Source organism: Schistocerca gregaria, chromosome 5 (assembly GCF_023897955.1).
Source record: "Schistocerca gregaria isolate iqSchGreg1 chromosome 5, iqSchGreg1.2, whole genome shotgun sequence".
Taxonomy (NCBI): Eukaryota; Metazoa; Arthropoda; class Insecta; order Orthoptera; family Acrididae; genus Schistocerca; species Schistocerca gregaria.
In genome coordinates, this window is record NC_064924.1 from 101,051,329 (window position 1) to 101,074,475 (window position 23,147).

A 23,147-nucleotide genomic window follows, 5' to 3' on the forward strand; every position below is an offset into this window, starting at 1 on the left:
TGACAGGTCTTAAGGAATAAACAGAACGACTCACCAGGTGGGCACTACGTCTTCAAGAGTATGACATTACCATAGTGTACAAAATTGGAAGAAAACACCAAGATGCCGACTGTCTCTCAAGAAAACGATCGCCGAAGGTATGACGCGATCCACCGCCCTGTTGTCTACCAACCTGGTGACCTCGTCTCGATCGTCACTTCTCTTCGGAAGGTTGGTCTGTCTGAGAAGTTCCTCAGGCTGTACTTTGGACCTTATAAGGTTGTAAGACCGTTGTCTGATGTTACTTATGAAGTTGAAGATTTCGACCCGACACAAGATGACGATCAGATATAAGGTCCACGTCCTTTGAATTAAGCCCTATAAGGATCCTGCAACTCAGGGTAAATTCTAAGCTCCAGCGAGAGGCAACAAGCGGAAAGGTGACGAAGAGCGTAGCGGCAAAAGAAGCCCTAAGAAGATCACCGCCAGGGCGGGCATCAGTCATCGGGAGTCGGAGAATGCAGGACTGATGACTCGGTCCCGGACTAGGAGGACGTAACATTGAGACACTGTTCTCTTAAGGAGGGCGCAATGTCGCAGAAGAAACTGAGTAGCACCGTGGTGTAGTGGTTATGTTACTAACTGTTGCACAGAGGGTCGTGAGTTCAAAACTCATCTGGCCTGTAGAACTTTAATTTCTATATTCGGTTCCAGTAAATTCTAGAAGTATCCACAAATGGCATTAATCATTGTCCTGCCATGTTCTGTAGTTGTATATAATTGTATGTGTTCTGGCCGGAGGCAGTTCGCTCCGCGCGCTTGCATGTGCAAGTGCTCAATGCACCTTCGTTAAGTGAAGTTAGTGCTCGTCATTCAGATACTTACATCCCGGTGGGGTCAGGGATTTTCTCTGCCTCGTGATGACTGGGTGTTGTGTGCTGTCCTTAGGTTAGTTAGGTTTAAGTAGTTCTAAGTTCTAGGGGACTGATGCCGTAGCTGTTAAGTCCCATAGTGCTCAGAGCCATTTGAACCATTTTTTAGATACTTACACCTTCCTCTACGTGACAATCTGTTATGTTATTTGTATGAAAATCAGAATTCTTTGCATTTGTAAAGAAGCACAAACAGTCTGTGACGACGAGTTATGGCATATTGTGCACTGTGGGCTAGACAACCATCTTCGTGTTACAGCATGTTCTCCCCAGTCATCAGCGCAACGTGGTGTGTAAGTACAAACCGAGCGTACAATGTGAAACTTGAGTTTTGCCGGTTCAGAAAATGTTCCCAAAACTTACGGGAACGCAGCAGGATGACGTCTTCATCAGCCTCTGGTGTTTCGACAGACGTGCACTCTGATATGAGAAGGTCTGTATCTTGCCCCCTCCTGGAATCTCAGAGTGTGGACTTCATACTTACCACAACTGCTTTACAGAGGTTTTCGTCACTCTGGCATGAGTGGTTGTTATCATGGAGTAACATCACTTCAGGCGGTTTTCTTGGCCATTATTCCAGGAATGCGTTGCCAAGACGTCTCAGTTGTTGACAGTATATGTCAGCAGCGATTCTTACACCTCGGGGAAGCAATTCGTAGTACAGCATACCGCCGCTGTTCCACCAAATGCTTAACATTATCTTTTGTTGATGCTCTCAGGTATTTATACAGATAGTTTTTGTTTTCTGTGGGCTCAACCATTCCTCTCTGTTCGTTACGTTAGCGCAAAGACATCCATACCTTACAAAGACACAGTATCTCGCCATCAGTCACGATGTAAGATAGAGATGATCCTGATTTTTGTGATTATGGCTTAGAGCATGCGGAATGATCACTGTTCATCACGTTCTATAGTTCTAGAGTACCCTGATGTGGATCATTGTGGATTAATACGTTTAAACCACCTTCATCAATTACAGAAGGTCTTCTGAACGTGGAAAGTCACTGATGTCAAAGCGATCCCACTTAAAACGGGAAACCATTTTGTTGCGTGCTCAATACAATGGCGTTTTCCCCATACACTGAAGAGCCAAAACAACTGGTACACCTGCCTAATATCGCGTAGAGTCCCCGCATGCACACAGAAGTGCCGCAACACGACGTGGCATGTCGTGTCTGGAGTAGTGGTGGAGGGAATGTACACAATCAGTCCTGCAGGGCTGTCCATAAATCCACAACAGTACGAGGAGGTGGAGGTCTCTTCTGAACAGCACGCTACAGGGCATTCCAGATATGCTCAGTAGCGTTCGTGTCTGGGGAGTCTGGTGGCCATCGGAAGTGTTCAAACTCAGAAGAGTGTTCCTGGAGCTACTCTGTAGCAATTCTTGACGTGTGGAGTTTCGCATTGTCCTGCTGGAATTGCCCACGTCGATCAGAATGCACTATGGACATGAATGGATACAGGTAATCAGATAGGATACTTACGTAGGTATCACCTGTCGGAGTCGTATCTAGACGTATCAGAAGTCCCATATTACTCCAATTGCACACGTTTCATACCGTTACAGAGCCTCCACCAGCTCTGAAAACTCATATCGGTGAAGTTTCTTGGAATGGTTCGCAAGCTGACACTTGTTGATAGCCGAGCATTCAAATCTGCAGCAGTTTGTGGAAGGATTGCACTTCTGTTACGTCGAACGATTCTTTTCAGACATCATTGGTCCCCTTCTTGTAGGATCTTTTTCCGCCGCAGTGATTTCGGAGATTTGATGTTTTACCAGATTCCTCATATTCATAGTACACTCGTGAAACTGGTCGTACGGGAAAATCCCCACTTCATCGCTACCTCAGAAATTCTGTGTCCCATCGCTCGTGCGCCGACTAAAACATCACGTTCAAATTCACTTAAATCTTGATAACCTGCCATTGCAGCAGCAGTACCCTGTCTAACAACTGCGCCAGACGTTATTCATGGCGAGTCACCTAACATTACCGCTAGATATATTTCGTAAACATCAAATACTGACGAAACGATTCCACAGACCGAACGTGAGGAGAGGGGATGTGTAATTGGTTAATAAAAACTATTAAAAAAATGCACGGAAGTATGTTTTTTAACACAAACCTACATGTTTTAAATGGAACCCCGTTAGTTTTCTTAGCACATCTGAACATATAAAAAAATACGTAATCAGTGCCGTTTGTTGAATTGTAAAATGTTAATTACATTCGGAGATATTGTAACCTAAAGTTGACGCTTGAGTACCACTCCTCCGCTGTTCGATCGTGTATATCGGAGAGCACCGAATTACGTAGGGATCCAAAGGGAACGGTGATGGACCTTGGGTACAGAAGAGACTGGAACAGCACATTACTTTCATATGCTAACACCTTTTTATTGGTCTTTTTCACTGACGCACATGTACATTACCATGAAGGGTGAGGTACACGTTCGACGGGCGTTTCATAGGAGGTGGAGGATGCATAAATTGGCCAGCCCGTTCTCCTGATCTTACACCTCTGGACTTCTTTCTGTGGGGTACGTTAAAGGAGAATGTGTACCGTGATGTGCCTACAACCCCAGAGGATATGAAACAACGTATTGTGGCAGCCTGCGGCGACATTACACCAGATGTACTGCGGCGTGTGCGACATTCATTACGCCAGAGATTGCAATTGTGTGCAGCAAACGATGGCCACCACATTGAACATCTATTGGCCTAACATGTCGGGACACACTCAATTCCACTCCGTAATTGAAAACGGAAACCACGTGTGGGGTGTACCTCACCCCTCATGGTAATGTACATGTGCGTCAGTGTAAAAGACCAATAAAAAGGTGTTAGCATGTGGACGTAATGTGCTGTTCCAGTCTCTTCTGTCCCTAAGGTCGATCACCGTTCCCTTTGGATCCCTACGTAATTCGGTGCTCTCCGATACACACGATCGAACAGCGGAGGAGTGGTACTCAAGCATCAACTTTAGGTTACAGTATCTCCGGATGTAATTAACACTTCACAATGCAACAAACGGCACTGATTACGTATTTGTTTATATGTTCAGATGAGCTAACAAAACTAAAGGGGTTCCATTTAAAAAAAAGTAGATTTGTGTTAAAAAACATACTTCCGTGCATTTTTTTATACTTTGTATTAACCAATTACACTAGCCCCTCTCCTCACGTTCGGTCTGTGGAATCGATTCGTCAGTATTTGATGTGGTTTACGAAATATATCCAGCGGTAACGTTAGGTGACTTACCCTGTATAAGCGTTGCCGACCGTAGCAGCTTATTCTGCCTGTTTACATGTCTCTGTATTGGAATACGCATGCCTATATCTGTTTCTTTGGCGCTTCAGTGTAATTCTGGCTGCCTCCGACACTGTCAGCCTCCAACTGTACTCAAACGTAAGGATATGCTATAATGTTCCGATTTCTCCTCTTTATTTCATAGCTTCCAGAGTTCCGTTCACTATCTGCAAATGACAAAAGACAATATGTAAACTCATGAAGCAATTGTGAACTATAAATAAAAAATGCCAAGTATAAATAAATCCGTAGAAGCCCGAATACCCAAATGCAAAACGAAATTGTTACAAATTATTAATAATGAAATATTATTACCATTATGGTATCAAAGTAATGTACGAAAAAGAAACACTAAATGCTTACCTGCCAGTCGTCTGAGATACGAGTACAAAAATTTAGCTTTTGCTTTAGTACACGTTCTCAAGCTCACTTAATCAATTATTTCAGAAACGGATATTTTAGAATCTTGCTCCTCATCGTTAAATTTCTACCGCCACCCGTGAACAACTTTCCCGCTCACGCAAAACGGCTTGGTATGTCGCCCACGTGTAGAACATAAACTAAGACGTATTGTCGCTAAAAGAAGCTTGGATTTATTTGCAGCAGCTGCTCAGAATGACGTTCCTCTGCGCCAAGACCAATCTGACGTATTCCGTACACAATGTCAGACACTCGTCGAATATCAGTTGAAGGTACTCTCGAAATCCGCACCCCATTTCTGTCTTAATAATGATTTTAGTCTATGGAGAGTATTTACAGTTTAGAGCTGCCAGATGAGTAGGCCAATCTACTGTTCCATCATCACAAACTTTTCATACTGAAGAACGTACAAAGTGCCTAAGGTATGTGTGGGGGAGGGGGGGGGGGGAGTGGAGGGGTGGGGAGGAGCGGTCGAGGGGAAGGACTAAGGCAGCAATTCATGTTAGTTTTGCGCTGAATGACGGAATAGTTTTCACACTTCTCGGCTCACTTGCCACTACTCAGTATCGATTACACATTCTGGTTTTCTTCAAAGTATTAATCACATCTGTTCCAGAGGATCGAGTTTCTTTTGCTAAGACTACTTTTCTAGAGGGTTTCTGCCCCCCCTCCCCCACCGCTTACCTCGCTCGGTGCGTCCTTGCTCATAATATCGTCATAGACGATCTGTCAGTGTGTTTTATTGCATTGTCTTGCTGGAAATAATCATAAACTTTTACACTGCCTGACAAAAAAGTAAAGCACCCAGAAGGCATGGTTCGATGTCAACGTAACTTCTTACATTTACATACCATCAAAGAATGTGTAAATGGTTGGACTTGTAATTCTCTCTGACAGGCAGAATGGCCAACCCAGTACCTTAGTGTTGTCACCAGACCTGGTAAAATACACAGGTTGTTTCATAATTAATGGTGTAAACACATACAGTTGAAAGTATGCAATACCAGAAGCAAAAAAAGTCTCAGTAAGAATGGGCTCTAAAACGCGTGTCTCAAGAGCTATGATCACTTCTTCATATTCGATACTGTGGAACAAACCTCTTCTAATGTGAGATCGCTGCTTTTCATGTTTTGTGAGGTGGAGTAGCGGCCAAAACAATGACAAGAAAACACCAGTAAATATGGGCTCTAAAGTGCATACTTTAAGAGCTACGACCATTTTTTCATCTTCGCTAGTGTGGAACACATCTCGTCTACTCATAAAGTTCTCTTAGCTGTGCTGTGGAGCCCATGTTTGATGGTTATTTTTTTCTTTTGTTTTGGTCCATACTACCCAACCCAAAATGTGGAAAGCAGTGTTATTGAAAGAAGAGATTTGTTTCACAGTACCGAAAATGAAGAAGTGGTCAAAATTCTTAAGCTATGCGTTTGAAAGCCCAAGTTAACTGAAACTTTTTTGGTTCTAGTACCACGTACTTTCAACTATATGTGTTTACGCCTGTAATTATGATATACACTGTATAAGGGATGTGAAGAGCCTCAGGTGTTGAATGATGAATGCGAAGGACATGGAAATGCTGCATGCTCTTGTGAGACAGTGTTATCAACACCTGATAGTTTGAAAGAGGCTTCGTTGTGGGTCCACTTTACAGGCTCGTCGAGTCGTGTAATATCGAGATTTGTTGGGCATTTGGTAATGACATTGACGCGATGGTGGTCTGGGAACCTGAGGCCAGTCATCCTTGTTTACTTGTTTTCAAGCTTCTAGTCAACCACGTCTGACCAACACACTTGAGGAGCGTCGTTTTGTCCACCAAACACTTTTTAACCACTTCGCCCCTGCGCCTACTGTCCAAAGACATACAGTCTAAGACAGAAAAAAGACACACCGTGAAGGAATCATCAGAATGAGACAAAAATCACTAGACGTGACGTACATGCACACATAAAGAAGGGATTACAATTTCAGAAAATTTGGTTGATATATTCAGCGGAAAGAGCTTCACAAACTGAACAAGTCAGTAACGCGTTGGTCCATCTGTAGCCCTTATGCAATCAGTTATTCGGCTTGGCATTGATTGATAGAGTTGTTCGATAACCTTCTGAGGGATATCACACAAAATGCTATTTAACTGGCACTTTAGATCGTCAAAAGGCCGATTTTGTTGGAGGGCCCTGCCCGTAATGCTCCAAACGTTCCCAACTGGGTTGAGATTCGACAGTCTTGCTGGCCATGGTAGGATTTTCGAAAGTACGAAGACAAACTGAAGAAACTTTCGCTTTGTGTGAATGGGCATTATCTTTCTGAATTGTAAGTCAACGACGACTTGGGATGAAGGGCAAGAAAATGGAGCGTAGAACATCATCGACGTACCACTATGCTGTAAGGGCGCCGCGAATGACAATCAAGGTGGATCCTGCTGTGAAAAGAAACGGCACCCCTGATCATTACTCCTGCATCTTGGGCCTCTTGGAGGACGACAGTCAGATTGGTATCCCACAGCTCTCTGGGGCGCCTCCAGATACCTGTTTTCTGGTCATAGGGGCTCAGTTGTAAATAGGACGATTCTACTCCAGTCACTGTCTTCGCTGGCCGTCAGTGGCTCAGTTCAAAGTGGGTCAATCCTGCTCCAGTCAATGAGATTCCAAGCCAAATGTAAGTCTGTAGATGCCCACATAGTGATGGGATACCAACCTCACTGTTGCCCGCCATATGGTCCGACTACCAGGAATGATTGTTTGAGGCGCCACTTCTTTTCACAGCAGGTTCCCTTTGGGTATCATCCGCAACATCCTTACAGCACAGCGGTACGTCGGAGATATTCTACGGTCCGCTTTGTTGTCTTTCGTGGCATGTCCTCCTGGGCTTACATGTAGGCATGACAATGCCCGTCCAGGCAGGGCGTGAGTGTCTGCTGCTTCTCTTCATGCTTGCCAAACCCTAGCTTAGCCAATAAGGTCGCTGGATATTGAGAACATTTAGAGCATTATGGGCAACGCCCTCCAACCAGCTCGGGATTTTGATGAACTAAAGCACCAACCAGACAGCATGTGGACGATTTGCCTCAGGAGGACATCCAAAAACTCTGTCAATCAATGCCGAGCCGAATAACTGCACAAGGGCTTCATTGACTTGCTCATTTTGTGAAGCTCTTACTCTTAAATAAATCATCCAGTTTTTCTGAAACTGCAGTCATATGTTCGTCTGTACAGTACATTTTCGTCTCATTTTGATATTTCCTTCGTGGGGAGCATGGACTGCTGACGAATGGCGTCGCGTTGTGCTTAGGGATGAATCGTGGTTCAGCACTACCCTAGAACGCCATCGTCGACGACTATGGCGGCGAACTGGGACTTTCAACGTTATGGAGAGCCACAGCGGTCCTACTCCCATCGTCATGATGTGGGGAGGCATCAGGCATGACTTTAGGTCACGGTTCGTAGTGTTTGAGAGAACTACGATGGCACAGTGGTACATCACGGCCATCATACGTCCTCTCGTGTTATTACTCACGCACATGCATCAACTCTATACCACAGTATTCAGGATATCAAGAACCAGTTGTAACAATTATGGGCAATCTTGCCTCAGGAAAGGATTCAAAGTCTCTGTGACACCCTTCCCTATCGATTACTACATGCATCAACGCCAGAGGTGTTGACACTTCATATTGATTAGTCGGCTCATATATTCGAGTTCTAGATAAATTTGACTTGATTTTGTAATCACTGAAATAACATGACATACTCTTTCAGTTCGTGAGGTTTCACTTCGTTTTATTGGTAGAACACTTAGAAGACACAACAGGTCTACTAAAGAGATTGCCTACGCTACGCTTGATCGTCATCTCCTAGAGTATTGCTGTGCTGTTCCGGATCCTTACGAGATAGGATTGACGGAGGACATTGAAAAGGTTCAGAGAAAGGCAGCTCGTTTTGTACTATCGCGAAAAGGGGGAGAGAGCGCCACAGATATGATAAGAGAGTTGTGATGGCAATCATTAAAACAATGGAGTTTTTCGTTGCTGTGAGAGCTCTTCGCGAAATTTCAATAACCAGCTTTCTCCTCTGAATGTGAAAATATTTTACTGTCGCCAACCTACATAGGGAAAAATGGGGGTTATAATAAAATAAGAGAGCTCGTACACTAAGATTTAATAGTTTATTTTTCCCACCAGCTACTGAGAGAGTGGAACGGTAGAGAAATACTCTGAAGGTGGTCCAATAACCCTCTGGCAGGCACTTAGTGAGAACTGCGTAGTAGTCATGTAGATGTATATGTGCAGATATTTCCTCCTAACCTTTTGTGTGTTTCACCTTTTTTGTCACGCAGTGTAGATATTCGCTAGTTGTCCTCAGAAAGGTTGCAGTATATTGTTCACAGAATTATCAGAAGTTCTGGCTTGCTAGTCCAATAATTCGTGTTCGACTAACTGCACACCACACCATTGTTTTGATATGCACAGGGTCTTCTTTACGTACCCGATGAATAGTTTCAGAGTTGCAACGTGTACTGTTAAGTGAGTTCACCAGAAGGGAAGAGGATTTCAGGATCAACCTCTCCTCGTTATAAACACACTGAAAATTTCGTACTGGGGCAAGTTGGCATTCTACATTTGATAGCGTTATTTGCTTAGTTCAGTGCAATAAGCAATCGGTAATGCTTGGTGATTACGATAGTGAACTGAAGCTACGCACAATAACAACGGGAAGGAAAACGTATACTTGGATTGAAGGTAAATGAGGCTTAACAATATGCCACCTGTCAAATCGTTAGGGGGACGATCCAAAGCGTCATTTGGCGATCAATTGCTGTGGTTCCCGGATACCGTCGAAGACAACGTCTGCATCGTGTTTGGAAAAAACGTTGCATCAAGCAGTACGCAGATAGATCATCTGACAGTCCGGTATGGTACTCATGCCCCTCTCCTCACCACCTGGGCTAACAACAGGTCGCTGCATGACGCTTAGGCTCGTTGCCTTGACAGCTTGACTGGTCGTCTACCCGCTAAGCAGTCTTGCAACAGAGTATACGTTTTTCTTCCCTTTGTTACACTGCGTACCTTCATTTCACTATCGTACTGACGAAGCATCACCTATTGTTAACTGCAATGAACTAAGCAAATAACACTATGATATGTAGAACGTCAACTTGCCTGGGAACAGACACATATTGTATGTGCAGGATACAGTCTCTTCAACATTCCATCATGATGCTGTAAGCAGTTTTATTATTGTGCGGACATAGTGGTGACACTAGTGGAAATTTGTGTTTGAACTTGCTCAGTATCTTGTATTAAGTGACTCTTGTATTAAGCCACTCCTCTCACACTAAAAGACCAAACAGTCTGATAAATTTCCGAAGATGAGTCGCACAAACAAGTTGGGAAGTCTCTGGTATTTAAACTGTGAAGATGACTGGGAAAGTTTCTATAGCACATGTTTATGATGGACATTAGGTGTCTCCTACCGTTAGCATAATCCGTTACGCTCGGTCTGGAGAGAGCAGTTTGCAGATTACGGCTTCCCTGCTGTCGTGTTTCTTCTCACGGCTCTTTCTAGGCGTTATATATTCTTCCTTTAAGTATAGGTATATGGTTGGCTGCACTGCGCCCTTTACGTGTGGTTACACTTACTCATTTTCATAATTACATTGGTGGGATGATGTCGGAGAAAGTTCACCGAAGTTGCATACGGCTATAGGCTCTACATTACGTCCATAAAATGAAACTTTACCCTCCAAATTACTGTAATGTTGATAGCCGATAACACAGCTGACGTGGGACACGAGATCAACATACCGTGTATCCTGACGAACTGCACGTCTTACCTCATACCCGCTGTCTCTGAGGCCAACGGTGACGTGATATGAGGGACGCAGTATGACCTTTCTGCTTGGCGCTCAGGGAAAAACTAGGCGCTAGCTGCATATGTTTGATAAGATACACTGGGGTGCAAAACTTAATGACGAACGTAACACCAGTACCATCAAAACGATCATGTTCGTCGCTGTTTCAGGATGCACTATGCTTTCCCACGTCTCGACGTATGAGGGCACGTCCAACACTGTCGAACATGATCATTTTGGTGGTTCTGGTGTTTTGGTGTGGATAGACATAATGTTGCATAGGCGTACTGACCTTAAAATCTTTGAACACGATACACTAACCGACCAGTGTTATTGTGACATTATGCTCCTCCCTCATTTGCATCTGTTCTGGCTCTTACTGCATTATTGTGGTTGACAACGCGCGACCGCAGCGAACTAATCAGCTGGAGGAACTCTTGGAGCGAGAGGATAATCGGCGGTTGGTCTGCCCTTGCCCGTTTATGCGAATTAAGTACAGTCGGGCACGTCTATACGTATGCACCAACGATTGCTCAAAAGTCGACAAGCACGCTTAAGGAGGAACGGAGGGCCTTGCCACTAGTAGTCCTCACCAACGAGTTTGTTTGCGTGGTCATCCTCCGCAGCAAGCACAGTAATATTTGTTCTCTAAATAAGAAACGGCTCCTCTTGTTGCACAATATTTCATTCTCCCAGGCACGCTTCTCTTTCTTTCACTTTAAGGCATCATCAGTGGGATATACACTCCTAGAAAGGGAAAAAAGAACACATTGACACCGGTGTGTCAGACCCACCATACTTGCTCCGGACACTGCGAGAGGGCTGTACAAGCAATGATCACACGCACGGCACAGCGGACACTCCAGGAACCGCGGTGTTGGCCGTCGAATGGCGCTAGCTGCGCAGCATTTGTGCACCGGCGCCGTCAGTGTCAGCCAGTTTGCCGTGGCATACGGAGCTCCATCGCAGTCTTTAACACTGGTAGCATGCCGCGTTGCGTCGACGTGAACCGTATGTGCACTTGTCGGACTTTGAGCGAGGGCGTATAGTGGGCATGCGGGAGGCCGGGTGGACGTACCGCCGAATTGCTCAACACGTGGGGCGTGAGGTCTCCACAGTACATCGATGTTGTCGCCAGTGGTCGTCGGAAGGTGCACGTGCCCGTCGACCTGGGACCGGACCGCAGCGACGCACGGATGCACGCCAAGACCGTAGGATCCTACGCAGTGCCGTCGGGGACCTCACCGCCACTTCCCAGCAAATTAGGGACACTGTTGCTTCTGGGGTATCGGCGAGGACCATTCGCAACCGTCTCCATGAAGCTGGGCTACGGTCCCGCACACCGTTAGGCCGTCTTCCGCTCACGCCCCAACATCGTGCAGCCGGCCTCCAGTGGTGTCGCGACAGGCGTGAATGGAGGGACGAATGGAGACGTGTCGTCTTCAGCGATGAGAGTCGCTACTGCCTTGGTGCCAATGATGGTCGTATGCGTGTTTGGCGCCGTGCAGGTGAGCGCCACAATCAGGACTGCATACGACGGAGGCACATAGGGCCAACACCCTGCATCATGGTGTGGGGAGCGATCTCCTACACTGGTTGTACACCTCTGGTGATCGTCGAGGGGACACTGAATAGTGCACGGTACATCCAAACCGTCATCGAACCCATCGTTCTACCATTCCTAGACCGGCAAGGGAACTTGCTCTTCCAACAGGACAATGCACGTCCGCACATATCCCGTGCCACCCAACGTGCTCCAGAAGGTGTAAGTCAACTACCCTGGCCAGCAAGATCTCCGGATCTGTCCCCCATTGATCATGTTTGGGACTGGATGAAGCGTCGTCTCACGCGGTGTGCACGTCCAGCACGAAATCTGGTCCAACTGAGGCGCCAGGTGGAAATGGCATGGCAAGCCGTTCCACAGGACTACATCCAGCATCTCTACGATCGTCTCCATGGGAGAATAGGAGCCTGCATTGCTGCGAAAGGTGGATATACACTGTACTAGTGCCGACATTGTGCATGCTCTGTTACCTGTGTCTATGTGCCTGTGGTCTGTCAGTGTGATCATGTGATGTATCTGACCCCAGGAATGTGTCAATAAAGTTTCCCCTTCCTGGGACAATGAATTCACGGTGTTCTTATTTCAATTTCCAGGAGTGTATAATGATACAGTTGTGATAAACTTTTGTTTTGATACATATTATTCGCCTTTTGGGTAAATAAGTCATTATTTACAGCTCTTCACGATTTTAGTTGGCATCTGCGTTTCCTCTCATCTTGTCGCATGATGAAGGTCGTACTACCGCTCTATTTAGGAAAGGTAAGCATCTTTTTCTATTTCGAAAAACTTTTCTGTCCATTTTTCATATTGTTTGCTATGACTTCAGCGTAATCATTCTCTTCGAATGAAAGCATCATTTCTGTCATTTTCACTGCGTACTTTCGTCAATTCCCTTCCATACTATACCGCAGCATTTCTTTCTGTATATGGTCATATCTTCATCAAACAATGTAACTAGACAGTGACATATCATGCCGAAGTTATTTCCGTCCTTAAGTTAACATTGCAGTATATTTTCGATTCTTAAGAAAATATTGTATTCGCATCTGGTCAATAATTTCCACGCTTCTAGTGAATATGTTTCTGATATTTGTTGTTTAGGAGAGCAGACTGATGTTGAACTAACAATGTGAGTAGGCTGTTGAGGTTCTTATATTGGTAATGCCACCGCGACGTAGCGCTCTGTATGAAAAGCACTGGCTGTGCTGTGTGCAGGCTGTGGCTGGGTGGCATTGTTGGAATTTGCTATTGTAGTGTTGGGCAGTTGGCTGTTAACAGCGCGTAGCGTTGCGCAGTTGGAGGTGAGCCGCCAGCAGTGGTGGATGTGGGGAGAGAGATGGCGGAGTTTTGAGAGCGGATGATCTGGGCGTGTGTCTATCAGAGTCAGTAAATTTGTAAGACTAGATGTCATGAGCTGATATATATATAATGACTTTTGAACACTATTAAGGTAAATACATTGTTTGTTCTTTATCAAAATCTTTCATTTTGCTAACTACGCCTATCAGTAGTTAGTCCCTTCAGTATTTAGAGTTTTTTATTTAGCTGGCAGTAGTGGCGCCCACTGTATTGCTGTAGTTCGAGTAACGAATATTTTTGTGAGGTAAGTGAGTCATGAAAGGTTTAGGTTATTGTTAGTCAGGGCCATTCTTTTCTAGGAATTTTTCAAAGTCAGATTGCGTTGCGCTAAAAATATTGTGTGTCAATTTAAGCCCAATCATTTATAACTTTTCAAAGGGGACGTTTCAACAAGAGCGATCCGAGAGCTTCCGTTTGAGTGCCGATACGGGTATACGAGCACAGACCTGTAGGCAAGGGATTAATGTGGCATCAGTGTCTTTCCGACTGTGTGAGATAAATGCGGAAACGTCAACTATGGAAATGTTATTGCCATATGCGTACAAACAAGACCAACGGGCTGTTATTTTGTCGGCTGCCGAAGGAGAAACACCAGTAGTTATTCACACGACAATGAAGAATGTGAGCTTGTCGAAAAGTGTTCCGAAGAGAGTCACTCCTGTGATCTATCATTAATGTCATTTCCTAATCGTCGGTTGCATATACCGTGGCAGCCGAAATATTTTAGCGGACGAAATGGAAATGAGTGTTTGGCGTCATTGGCCAGAAGGCCCCTTACTGGCCAGGTCTGGCCGCCGTTGGTGCAGGTCTTTTTACATTCGACGCCACATTGGGCGACCTGCGCGCCGGATGGGGAGGAAATGATAATGAAGACAACACCCAGTCCCTGAGCGGCTAGAATCCCCGACTCAGCCGGGAATCGAACCCGGGCCCCTTAGGACGGCAGTCGGTCACGCTGACCATTGAGCTATCGGGGCGGACTGTAGTGGACGAAGGCTCGAAACTAGGACTCGAGATCCCTACAGACGGTGCTCTATCATTTCCTTTGTCCATGGACACGTTAAGACTAGTACACATGAGTCAACGATTTAGTCGAGGCGAGCGATTTAATAACTCTAGTAAACGAGTAAATGAACAAGTGAGTTGGTGGTCAATGTCGACCGCTGCAGACTGCGCTTGATACGTACAACAAGGCTGAATTTAGCGAAACACCTTGCAAGAAAACTTATCCAGGAGGAGATGGCAGCAGAGATTAAAAATGTGGAGAAGAGGAAATGGTTGCGGAAATGAGTGGTTGGTTGATATGTGGGAGGGAAACAAACAGCGAGATCATCGGTCCCATCGTATTAGGGAAGGATGGGGAAGGAAGTCATACTTTCCCTCTCAAAGGAAGAATCCTGACATTAGCCTGAAGTGATTTAGGGAAATCACGGAAAATCTCAATCAGGATTTTCGGACGAGGGTTCGAACTGTCGTCCTCCCGAATGCGAGTCCAGTGTGCTAGCCAATGCGCCGCCTCGTTCGGTACGGGAATGACATGGCATGAAGCGTGGAGCTCCAAATATGTTTCTAAAGAGCTCTAAACTGAAGATACAAACGTGTGTAATTCTTAATTCAGTTTTCTACTAGACGTCAATGCACTAGGACTTAGGGACACTATACCTCAAGAAACAAAATTAGTGACACTGTTACTGGATGCATTTGAACGACCCTGACACTTCATTCCACTGTGGAAGTCAATTGTATTTGTTTTCTTAATCTGATACTTCAAACCTCCTTCTCTGTAAACAGCGTTAATCCCACCAATTTTTCCAGTTCCTGGGGAGCAGCTGTCTTGGCCGCTTTATTTCTCTATAGGGAAAACCCACGATTCACAAGCATTCTCAAATAAGTAATAGCCGCGCTGGATTAGCCAAGCGGTCTGAGGCGGTCCAGTCATGGACTGTGTGGCTGGATGTTCGAGTCCTCCCTCGGGCATGGGTGTGTGTGTTTGTCCTTAGGATAATTTAGGTTAAGTAGTGTGTAAGCTTAGGGATTGGTGACCTTAGCAGTTAAGTACCGTAATATTTCACAGACATTTGAACATTTTTTGAACAAATAAGTAATAACAATCATGTCCGTCGTGTCCCCATTCGAATAGGCTATCTGTCCGAACCACCAAAATACTCATAAATGAAGCGAGAAAGCTACACGAAAACAAACTGCTAATACACACTACAAATGAGATGGTATTTGTGGTATCGTCCAAAGATAACGGCGTCACACTAAAGACGGCAACGTACATCGACACCAGAGACATTAGCGAGATCTCGCTGTTATCCCTGTAACGACGAATGGGAGAGACTGAAAAAGGCGGACCCTCTCTCTCAGCACAATAGCACCCTCGCACGAAGGTCAATATACAGGGTGAGTCACTAACTATTGCCACCTAGAATAACTCCGAAAGTATGATACTAGCTGAAAAGTTTGTGGGACAAAAGCTGCATGGTTCAATGGGGGCGATAATATGACGTTGGTTTCTTGTTGTTCGGTGGGGTCGCGTCAGAGATATGAAGGTCAATTTTTTTTTAATGGGAGCTATAGTTTGGTACTTAGTTTCTGATAGCGGCTATCGAGACGAATCCAATGATGTGTAAAAGTTAGAATTTTGAATTTCAACGAAGGTCAAAAAGATGACATAAACGTCCATTTATGGAAGGTGTTCGAAGTGATGACCATTGGTATTAATGTTGTGGTGCAATCTTATCATGCATTGAGTGGTATTCCTTATCGCATCGGCACTTATCGAAGCACATGCTTTGGCAATTCTCTCTTGCATATCTTCAGGTGCAATTGGAATGTCTTTATAAACAATGTCTTATACGAATCCCCACAATAAAAAGTCCACAGGGGTCAAGTCTGGCGAACGAGCCGACCACAACACATCTCCTCCGCGTCAATCCGACGATTTGGGAATTGTCTCTGCAACTTATTTCTAGCCATCAGCGAAAAATGTGCCGGACACCAATTGTGTTAATACCACATTCTATTCTTTGTTCCTAAAGATATTTCTTCCAATAATGTTTCTTTCAGGATGTGGTGTACTTCCTACCATTAAGATTTCTCCGATGAAATAGGGGCCTATAATTCTGGATATGGGAGATGGGACCTGGATAAACTGACTAAACCAGACGTTGTACAGTGTTACAGGGAGAGCATAAGGGAGCAATTCACAGGAATGGGGGTATGGAATACAGTAGAAGAAGAATGGCTAGCTCTGAGGGATGAAGGCAGCAGAGGATCAAGTAGGTAAAAAGACGACGGCTAGTAGAAATCCTTGAGTAACAGAAGAAATATTGAATTTAATTGATGAAAGGAGAAAATATAAAAACGCAGTAAATGAAGCACGCAAAAGGAAATACAAAGGTCTCAAAAATGAGATCGACAGGAAGTGAAAAATGGCTAAGCAGGGATGGCTAGAGGACAAATGTAAGGCTGTTGAGGCTTATCTCACTAGGGGTAAGATAGATACTGCCTACAGGAAAATTAAAGAGACCTTTGCAGAAAAGAGAGCCACTTGTATGAATATCAAGAGCCCAGATGGAAACCCAGTTGTAAGCAAAGAAGGGAAAGCAGAAAGGTGGAAGGAGTATATAGAGGGTCTATACAAGGGCGATGTACTTGAGGACAATATGGAAATGGAAGAGAATGTAGGTGAAGATGAAGTGGGAGATACGATATGGTTTGAAGAGTTTGACAGACCATTGAAAGACCTGAGTCGAAACAAGGCCCCAGGAGTAGACTACATTCCATTGGAACTAATGACGGCCTTGGGAGAGCCAGTCCTCACAAAACTCTACCATCTGATGAGCAAGATGTATGAGACTGGCGAAATATCCTGACTTTAAGAAGAACATAATAATTCCAATCCCAAAGAAAGCAGGTGTTGACAGATGTGAAAATTACCGAACTGTCAGTTTAATTAGTCACAGCTGCAAAATACTAACGCGAATAACGCAAATTCTTTACAGACGAATGGAAAAACTGGTAGAAGCCGACCTCGGCGAAGATCAGCTTGGAGTCCGCAGAAATGTTGGAACACGTGAGGCAATACAGACCCTAGGACTTATCTTAGAAAATAGATTAAGGAAAGGCAAACTTACATTTCTAGCATTTGTAGACTTAGAGAAAGCTTTTGACAATTCTAAAGGTGGCAGGGGTAAAATACAGGGAGCGAAAGGCTATTTACAATTTGTACAGAGACCAGATGGCAGTTATAAGAGTCGAGGGGCATGAAAGGGAAGCAGCGATTGGGAAGGGAGTGAGACAGAGTTGTAGACTATCCCCGACGTTATTCAATCTGTATATTGAGCAAGCAGTAAAGGAAGCAAAAGAAAAATCCGGAGTACGTATTAAAGTCCATGGAGAAGAAATAAAACGTTGAGGTTCGCCGATGACATTGTAATTCTGTCAGGGACAGCAAAGGACTTGGAAGAACAGTTGAACGGAATGGGCAGTGTCGTGAAAGGAGGGTATAAGATGAACATCAACAAAAGCAAAACGAGGATCATGGAATGTAGTCGAATTAAGTCGGGAGATGCGAGGGAATTAGATTAGGAAATGAGACACTTAGAGTAGTAAAGAGGTTTTGCTATTTGGGGAGCAGAATAACCGATGATGGTCGAAGTAGAGAGGATATAAAATGTAGTCTGGCAATGGCAAGGAAAGCGTTTCTGAAGAAGAGAAATTTGTTAACATAGAGTATAGATTTAAGTGCCAGGAAGTCGTTTCTGAAAGTATTTGTATGGAGTGTAGCCATGTATGGAAGTGAAACATGGACGATAAATAGTTTGGACAAGAAGAGAATAGAAGCTTTCGAAATGTGGTGCTACAGAAGAATGCTGAAGATTAGGTGGGTAGATCACATAACTAATGAGGATGTATTGAATAGAAATGGGGAGAAGAGGAGTTTGTGGCACAACTTGACAAGAATAATGGACCGGTTGGTAGGACATGTTCTGAGGCATCAAGGGATCACAAATTTAGCATTGGAGGGCAGCGTGGAGGGTAAAAATCGTAGAGGGAGACCAAGAGATGAATACACTAAGCAGATTCAGACGGATGTAGGTTGCAGTAAGTACTGGGAGATGAAGAAGCTTGCACAGGATAGAGTAGCATGGAGAGCTGCATCAAACCAGTCTCAGGACTGAAGACAACAACAGCAACAACAACAATTCTGTCCTCCAGAATCCCACACCATATATTCCCCGAACACGGTTTTTAATGTGCAACTTGCTACAGCCAACGTCGGTTTTCAGTAGCACAATAATGCATGTTATGCAAATTAACATTTATATGGTTCGAGAAAGTTGACTCGTCAGTAAATAAAATGAAGTTAATAAAAGTGTCATCCATCTGAATCTGAAGTTGAGCCCATCGACAGAATTCAGTGCGACCCGTTACTTCTTGGTGGAGACTGATATGGTAAAGATGATATTTATGATGAAGCAGAAAACGAACTACGCTACTCTGGCTCATGCCAGATTCCCTTGCGATTTAAGGCGAACCAACACAAAGGTCTTGAACCACAGTGGCTAGAGTACCCATTTCCGTTTCCTCGTTAGTAACTTTCCTTTGCCGGATATGCATTAAAGATTCAGTTATTCTCAATTTATCAAACACATATTAAAATGTACGACGTGTAGGGTGAGTACGTTGAGCATATAATTCAGCGTGTAAGCCTCTAGCTCTCACTGTATTTCGTTGGTATTCTCCGTAAATGAGAAGCATATCGACTTGTTCTTCGAAGGAATACCTCATTCACATGCGCTTGATTCGACGATACTAGTCTTACCGTTCTTATTTGTGTTGTATTGCGAAACCGTCGAATGGTTTTTACATGTCACTGGTACGTTAGACGGACACGCCGTATTCGGCGAGTATTTACTATTTGCACGATATACGAGAGAGAATTGTCAGCGCATGTGCTTCGGTAAGTGCCGAAGTGATAAGGAATGCCACTCAATCCATATAAGAGGATTACAGCACTGCATTGATACCAATGACCATCCCTTCGAATACCTTCCATAAGTGAACATGCCACCTTTTTTTAGCTTCGTTGACCTTCAAAGACCTCACTGTTAGACATCATTGGATTCGTATCGACAGCCGCTATCAGAAAATAAGTACCAAACTATAGCATCCCATTTAAAAAAAAAAAAAACCGAAGTTGACCTTCATACGTGACCCCCACCTGGCAACAAAAACCCAACGTTGTATTATGGCCCCCGTTGTCCCATGCAACTTTTGTCCCATAAACGTTTCAGCTACTATCATACTTTCGAAGTTATTCTAGACGGCAATAGTTAGTGACTCACACTGTAAAACCGAGCATGGAGGCGCTCTGCAACAGTTCGTGACCTCAGCTGAAGCAGTTAACATTATCAAATACGGCCAGAGTTAGTGAAGTTGAAACGTCCCCTTAGAAAAATTATACAAGACTGTGCTTAAACTGACACACAATATTTTTTAGCGCAACGCAATCTGACTTTCAAAAATCCCTACAAAAGAATGGCCCTGACTAACATTAACCTATACGTTTCACAAATCACTTACCTCACCAAAAATCTTCGTTACTCGAACTACTGCAATACAGCAAGCACCACTACTGCCAGCTAAAGAAAAGATTCAAACTACGGAAGGCACTAACTACTGATAGGTATAGTTAGCAAATGAAAGATTTTAATAGAGAACAAACAATGTATTTACCTTAATAATCATAATATATATAGCAGTTCATGACATCCGTTCTTACAAATTTCAAAACTCCTCCATCTCTCTCCGCACATCCACCACTGCTGGCGGCTCACCTCCAACTGCACAACGCTACGCGCTGTTAACGTCCAGCTGCCCAACACTACAATGGCGAGTATTACAACAATACCAACCAGCCACAGACTGCCCACAGCACAGCCAGTGATTTTCATACAGAGGTGGTGTTACAAATAAAAAAACCTAAACAGCCTACTTACAAAGTCTCAAATGGAAATGAACTTTCGTAAATTTTGAACATCGTACTTCAAGAGAATAGTTCTTCAGTGCATCAACTGATGTTTTAATAGTCAACGACAGTTGTAAATTAACAAGAACTCCTGTGGCAAAGGATTGTATCAAGTTAAGTAAACCTTTCTACTCTTCATGTAATAAGTTGAACTAGTATTTCAAATTGAGGTGTCAGAAGCAAAGAAGTAAAAGTGACATTTCCCAGAAAAATGAGATAAGCGCATCTGGAGGATGGTAAAGCATGTAAAACTGTTGTGGCAAAGGTATCCAAGAGAAATCGCACTCTGTGCTGGTCCATGGTGACCGAGAGTAAAATTAGTTACAAGATGTCACAGAACAGTCACGTTCATGTAGGGTTATACTGATCTTTCATGTCGTATATGAGCCGTGCACAGCTCGTGTTCATGCCATTTATTGTTTGTCATCTTCTATTACGATACTGCCGCCTCGTTTTCTTATTCCATTTACTGGCGTCACTAACTAGTGGCTGCCGGGATGGTTCCTTTGAAAGGGCACGGCCGATTTCCTTTCCAATCCTTCCCTAACCCTTGCTTGCGCTCCGTCTCTAATGACCTCGTTGTCGACGGGACGTTAAACACTAACCACCACCACCACCAACTAGTGGCAACAGCAGCGCTCATCGATAAGTGCATTGGTGTACCATCTCTGGAGCGACCGATAGTATTTACAGATCGTCGTGTGTCTGGCAGTCAGTTCGGGACGGACCAGCAGTGCAGTCGGGACGCAGCAGCAGTGAAGTCGGGGTCAGGGCCGACAGACAGTGCTCGCCGACCGCTGGTGGCACACATAAACTGTCCGACGGAGGGAGAATGGAGCGGGACGACCGTTGGTTGGTCGTTTGGTTGCTCGTCTCATCGGTCGACGTATACTTGGTCCTTTCACCGTTTCCGGGCCTGGGCAGTCGGTCGGTTGGAGTGGAGCAGCGAGGAATTCTCCGCGTGATGTAGTTTGGGTGGGGCTGCTGGCGGTCTCTACGCGGTGTCGGACTTTGTGGGGCTGTTCCCATTGCTACGGGGTCCGTGGCTCACCGACCCTGAACACGAAAGTTGAGTTTTGATTTAATCTACCAGCAAGCTAAGACTTTTCACAGTGTGACGTCTGTAGTTCGTTGTCGGCTGTTGGGATATTCCCGTGAGCAACAGCGTGGTTTTCAAGTTGGAAAATTCTAGCCACCTTCCGGTGGAGTTTCACTGTGTTTAGTTATTTGAATTGAAGTGCACCAGCGGAATCTTCTGCCTTGTGGCCGTTAACGTTCCGGTTACGTGCCCTGGCCGTTGACGTTAATTTCAGACAGTGTACTTTCCTCATCGTATTGTTGCTGTCCAACAAGGTGTGTAGTTTGACAGTCAATATCTTCTACGTTGTTCTGTGAACTCCCTGTTGTGCCCTGGTCGGGTGAAGTGGAAGTTATCTTGTCGGTAGGTCCGTTGACTACCGGTAGGTTGGGTTCTTGTCGGATCATGAATGGTTGGCCCGACTGCCTGTCTCACCTAAGCGAGCGTTAGTGTTTGAATTACAGGCCAACCCTCGGACATCTGGGCACCCTGGGGTGTACTGCCTTTTTTTATTTTGTTCTTGTTGTTTGCACTTGTATGGCTTCTAGCCGATTTAAAAAGAAATTAAAGTTGTTTTTCCCTTAAGGTGTAAGATTCTTTAGGCCTTAAACAACTGTTTCTCGTAAGACCTTGGCATTTTAAAGGTTTTAATGTTGTTGAATTTTAAGTGTTGGGCCGATTTTGAGTTTGAGTTGTTTTGCTCTTAAGGCCTTCAGCCTAAATTAAAGAAATGTTTCACGTAAGGCCTTTGGTATATAAAAATTAATCATATTATGGAGTTTTAAGTGTTAGGCCTTCAGCCGATTTGAATTGTTTGGATTTGAAGTGTCTGATTCTTTGGGCCTTCAGACTAACTAAAAAACTGTTTTACGTAAATCCTTTGTTTTTTTTTTTTAATTTTAAAGTTGTTTGACCTTAAGTGTTGGGCTTTCAGCCGATTTTGAATTCAAATTGTTTGCTCTGAAAATCTCAGATTCTTTGGGTCTTCAGCCTAAATACAGAACTGTTGTAAGATAAGGCTTGCCTTTCAAATTTCTGATAATGCTTGCATTTTGAGGTATTGGCCTTCAGCTGTTTTTAAATTAAAGTGGCTTTCAGCTGGTAATTAAGTCCCAAAGAGTAAAGCTGTGTGTTTCAAAAAACATTTTTTTGGGCTCTTGTAATGTTTGATCAAATAATAAAGTTGTATGTTCGAGTGTAACTGACAGTCCTTTACTTTGGCTCCTTTCCGTAATTTAAGCTACCTGTCGTGTCCTGCGGATTAAGCCAGGCGTTTCAGTATATTATCTAAATCACCTTTGTATGGGAAAGAGAGACCTGACCCATGTTGTGTGAAATATGGGGTGATAAGAATTAAAGCTAAACTTTCAAACCGCTTTAGAAATAACACCACTTGTCAGAATGATGTGGAATTGCAATGGAATAAGAATGGGGAGAAAGTATGGCAGAAGAAAAATAGTTAGAAAATGCTGTAAGCATTATAATTTAATAGTGGTCAACTATAAATGAGAAATGAATCATACAACAATGCCTAAAGTGTAGTTTGACACTAAACAAACTGTACTACTCAGTGTGTATGGGTGCACAGGTGTGATACTATTAGTTACATAAGCCCATCCACC